The sequence below is a fragment of the Ipomoea triloba genome, chromosome 4 (assembly GCF_003576645.1).
Source record: "Ipomoea triloba cultivar NCNSP0323 chromosome 4, ASM357664v1".
Taxonomy (NCBI): domain Eukaryota; kingdom Viridiplantae; phylum Streptophyta; class Magnoliopsida; order Solanales; family Convolvulaceae; genus Ipomoea; species Ipomoea triloba.
In genome coordinates, this window is record NC_044919.1 from 15,978,175 (window position 1) to 15,982,745 (window position 4,571).

The 4,571-nt window shown below is 47.9% G+C and overlaps 8 non-coding genes across 8 annotated transcripts; all 8 read left to right on the forward strand.

Moving 5' to 3' along the window:
- The first annotated feature begins 35 nt into the window (after positions 1–35).
- On the forward strand, positions 36–153 carry LOC116018561. Its single transcript, XR_004098573.1, has one exon. It is a non-coding gene; the product is annotated as a 5S ribosomal RNA (ribosomal RNA).
- A 394-nt stretch (positions 154–547) lies between these two features.
- Positions 548–666, forward strand: LOC116018235. Its single transcript, XR_004098261.1, has one exon. It is a non-coding gene; the product is annotated as a 5S ribosomal RNA (ribosomal RNA).
- Positions 667–795: 129 nt separating this feature from the next.
- Positions 796–914, forward strand: LOC116018244. The gene has a single exon (XR_004098269.1). It is a non-coding gene; the product is annotated as a 5S ribosomal RNA (ribosomal RNA).
- Positions 915–1,043: 129 nt separating this feature from the next.
- On the forward strand, positions 1,044–1,162 carry LOC116018229. The gene has a single exon (XR_004098254.1). It is a non-coding gene; the product is annotated as a 5S ribosomal RNA (ribosomal RNA).
- A 1,611-nt stretch (positions 1,163–2,773) lies between these two features.
- Positions 2,774–2,892, forward strand: LOC116018370. The gene has a single exon (XR_004098391.1). It is a non-coding gene; the product is annotated as a 5S ribosomal RNA (ribosomal RNA).
- A 493-nt stretch (positions 2,893–3,385) lies between these two features.
- Positions 3,386–3,504, forward strand: LOC116018152. Its single transcript, XR_004098180.1, has one exon. It is a non-coding gene; the product is annotated as a 5S ribosomal RNA (ribosomal RNA).
- A 311-nt stretch (positions 3,505–3,815) lies between these two features.
- On the forward strand, positions 3,816–3,934 carry LOC116018275. The gene has a single exon (XR_004098298.1). It is a non-coding gene; the product is annotated as a 5S ribosomal RNA (ribosomal RNA).
- Positions 3,935–4,419: 485 nt separating this feature from the next.
- On the forward strand, positions 4,420–4,538 carry LOC116018261. Its single transcript, XR_004098285.1, has one exon. It is a non-coding gene; the product is annotated as a 5S ribosomal RNA (ribosomal RNA).
- The last annotated feature ends 33 nt before the right edge of the window (positions 4,539–4,571 follow it).

The window sequence follows — 4,571 nt, forward strand, 5'->3', positions numbered from 1 at the left end:
AGAGGGTCAAGTACATTTTGCGCGCAGTACATGACGGATGCGATCATCCCAGCACTAATGCACCGGATCCCATCAGAACTCCGAAGTGATGCGTTCTTGGGCTAGAGTAGTACTAGGATGGTGACCCCCTGGGAAGTCCTCGTGTTGCATCCCCCACCCTCTTTTTAATTTTTCTTTTAAACCGCTATGCATCCCCCACCCTCTTTTTAATTTTTCTTTTAAACCGCTAGACATCCCCCACCCTCTTTTTAATTTTTCTTTTAAACCGCTAGACAGCTCGTTATGGGTACTATCTTTATAAACCGCTAAGTGATATAAGTTGCGCGGAGAGAGAGGGTCAAGTACATTTTGCGCGCAGTACATGACGGATGCAATCATACCAGCACTAATGCACCGGATCCCATCAGAACTCCGAAGTCAAGCTAATTTTTTTTTAAACCGCTGGACCGCTCGCTAAGGATACTATCCTTTTAAACCGCTAAACCGCTAAGCGAGAGAAGTTGCGCGGAGAGAGAGGGTCAAGTACATTTTGCGCGCAATATATGACGGATGTGATCATACCAGCACAAATGCACCGGATCCCATCAGAACTCCGAAGTTAAGCGTGCTTGGGCGAGAGTAGTACTAGGATGGGGGACCTCCTGGGAAATCCTCGTGTTGCATCCCCCACCCTCTTTTTAATTTTTCTTTTAAACCGCTGGACCGCTCGCTAAGGCTACTATCTTTTTAAACCGCTAAGTGAGATAAGTTGCGCGGAGAGAGAGGGTCAAGTACATTTTGCGCGCAATATATGACGGATGTGATCATACCAGCACAAATGCACCGGATCCCATCAGAACTCCGAAGTAAAGCGTGCTTGGGCGAGAGTAGTACTAGGATGGGTGACCTCCTGGGAAATCCTCGTGTTGCATCCCCCACCCTCTTTTTAATTTTTCTTTTAAACCGCTGGACCGCTCGCTAAGGCTACTATCTTTTTAAACCGCTATGTGAGATAAGTTGCGCGGAGAGAGAGGGTCAAGTACATTTTGCGCGCAGTATATGACGGATGGGATCATACCAGCACTAATGCACCGGATCCCATCAGAACTCCGAAGTTAAGCGTGCTTGGGCGAGAGTAGTACTAGGATGGGTGACCCCCTGGGAAGTCCTCGTGTTGCATCCCCCACCCTCTTTTTAATTTTTCTTTTAAACCGCTGGACCGCTCGCTAAGGATACTATCCTTTTAAACCGCTAAACCGCTAAGCGAGAGAAGTTTCGCGGAGAGAGAGGGTCAAGTACATATTGCGCGCAGTACATGACGGATGCGATTATACCAGCACTAATGCACCGGATCGCATCAGAACTCCGAAGTCAAGCTAATTTTTCTTTTAAACCGCTGGACCGCTCGCTAAGGATACTATCCTTTTAAACCGCTAAACCGCTAAGCGAGATAAGTTGCGCAGAGAGAGAGGGTCAAGTACATTTTGCGCGCAGTACATGACGGATGCAATCATACCAGCACTAATGCACCGGATCCCATCAGACCTCCGAAGTCAAGCTAATTTTTCTTTTAAACCGCTAGACCGCTCGCTAAGGATACTATCCTTTTAAACCGCTAAACCGCTAAGCGAGATAAGTTGCGCAGAGAGAGAGGGTCAAGTACATTTTGCGCGCAGTACATGACGGATGCAATCATACCAGCACTAATGCACCGGATCCCAACAGAACTCCGAAGTCAAGCTAATTTTTCTTTTAAACCGCTGGACCGCTCGCTAAGGATACTATCCTTTTAAACCGCTAAACCGCTAAGCGAGATAAGTTGCGCGGAGAGAGAGGGGCAAATACATTTTGCGCGCAGTAGATGACGGATGCGATCGTACCAGCACTAATGCACCGGATCCCGTCAGAACTCCGAAGTCAAGCTAATTTTTCTTTTAAACCGCTAAGCGAGAGAAGTTGCGCGGAGAGAGAGGGGCAAATACATTTTGCGCGCAGTAGATGACGGATGCGATCGTACCAGCACTAATGCACCGGATCCCGTCAGAACTCCGAAGTCAAGCTAATTTTTCTTTTAAACCGCTAAGCGAGATAAGTTGCGCAGAGAGAGAGGGTCAAGTACATTTTGCGCGCAGTACATGACGGATGCAATCATACCAGCACTAATGCACCGGATCCCGTCAGAACTCCGAAGTCAAGCTAATTTTTCTTTTAAACCGCTAAACCGCTCGCTAAGGATACTATCCTTTTAAACCGCTAAACCGCTAAGCGAGAGAAGTTGCGCGGAGAGAGATGGTCAAGAACATTTTGCGCGCAGTACGTGACGGATGCGATCATACCAGCGCTAATGCACCGGATCCCGTCAGAACTCCGAAGTCAAGCTAATTTTTCTTTTAAACCGCTAAACTGCTAAGCGAGAGAAGTTGCGCGGAGAGCGAGGGTCAAGTACATTTTGCGCGCAGTACGTGACGGATGCGATCATACCAGCGCTAATGCACCGGATCCCGTCAGAACTCCGAAGTCAAGCTAATTTTTCTTTTAAACCGCTAAACTGCTAAGCGAGAGAAGTTGCGCGGAGAGCGAGGGTCAAGTACATTTTGCGCGCAGTACGTGACGGATGCGATCATACCAGCGCTAATGCACCGGATCCCGTCAGAACTCCGAAGTCAAGCTAATTTTTCTTTTAAACCGCTAAACCGCTCGCTAAGGATACTATCCTTTTAAACCGCTAAACCGCTAAGCGAGAGAAGTTGCGCGGAGAGAGAGGGTCAAGTACATTTTGCGCGCAATATATGACGGATGTGATAATTCCAGCACAAATGCACCGGATCCCATCAGAACTCTGAAGTAAAGCGTGCTTGGGCGAGAGTAGTACTAGGATGGGTAACCCCCTGGGAAATCCTCGTGTTGCATCCCCCACCCTGTTTTTAATTTTTCTTTTAAACCGCTGGACCGCTCGCTAAGGCTACTATCTTTTTAAACCGCTATGTGAGATAAGTTGCGCGGAGAGAGAGGGTCAAGTACATTTTGCGCGCAGTACATGACGGATGCGATCATACCAGCACTAATGCACCGGATCCCATCAGAACTCCGAAGTCAAGCTAATTTTTCTTTTAAACCGCTAGACCGCTCGCTAAGGATACTATCCTTTTAAACCGCTAAACCGCTAAGCGAGAGAAGTTGCGCGGAGAGAGAGGGTCAAGTACATTTTGCGCGCAGTACATGACGGATGCAATCATACCAGCACTAATGCACCGGATCCCATCAGAACTCCGAAGTCAAGCTAATTTTTCTTTTAAACCGTTGGACCGCTCGCTAAGGATACTATCCTTTTAAACCGCTAAACCGCTAAGCGAGAGAAGTTTCGCGGAGAGAGAGGGTCAAGTACATATTGCGCGCAGTACATGACGGATGCGATCATACCAGCACTAATGCACCGGATCCCATCAGAACTCCGAAGTTAAGCGTGCTTGGGCGAGAGTAGTACTAGGATGGGTGACCCCCTGGGAAGTCCTCGTGTTGCATCCCCCACCCTCTTTTTAATCTTTCTTTTAAACCGCTAGACCGCTCGCTAAGGATACTATCCTTTTAAACCGCTAAACAGCTAAGCGAGAAAAGTTGCGCGGAGAGAGAGGGTCAAGTACATTTTGCGCGCAATATATGACGGATGTGATCATACCAGCACAAATGCACCGGATCCCATCAGAACTTCGAAGTCAAGCTAATTTTTCTTTTAAACCGCTGGACCGTTCGCTAAGGGTACTATCCTTTTAAACCGCTAAGCGAGAGAAGTTGCGCGGAGAGAGAGGGTCAAGTACATTTTGCGCGCAATATATGACGGATGTGATCATACCAGCACAAATGCACCGGATCCCATCAGAACTCCGAAGTAAAGCGTGCTTGGGCGAGAGTAGTACTAGGATGGGTGACCCCCTGGGAAATCCTCGTGCTGCATCCCCCACCCTCTTTTTAATTTTTCTTTTAAACCGCTGGACCGTTCGCTAAGGGTACTATCCTTTTAAACCGCTAAGCGAGAGAAGTTGCGCGGAGATAGAGGGTCAAGTACATTTTGCGCGCAGTACATGACGGATGCGATCATACCAGCACTAATGCACCGGATCCCATCAGAACTCCGAAGTCAAGCTAATTTTTCTTTTAAACCGCTAGACCGCTCGTTATGGGTACTATCTTTTTAAACCGCTATGTGAGATAAGTTGCGCGGAGAGAGAGGCTCAAGTACATTTTGCGCGCAGTACGTGACGGATGCGATCATACCAGCACTAATGCACCGGATCCCATCAGAACTCCGAAGTCAAGCTAATTTTTCTTTTAAACCGCTGGACCGCTCGCTAAGGTTACTATCCTTTTAAACCGCTAAACCGCTAAGCCAGAGAAGTTGCGCGGAGAGAGAGGGTCAAGTACATTTTGCGCGCAATATATGACGGATGTGATCATACCAGCACAAATGCACCGGATCCCATTAGAACTCCGAAGTAAAGCGTGCTTGGGCGAGAGTAGTACTAGGATGGGTGACCCCCTGGGAAATCCTCGTGTTGCATCCCCCACCCTCTTTTTAATTTTTCTTTTAAACCGCT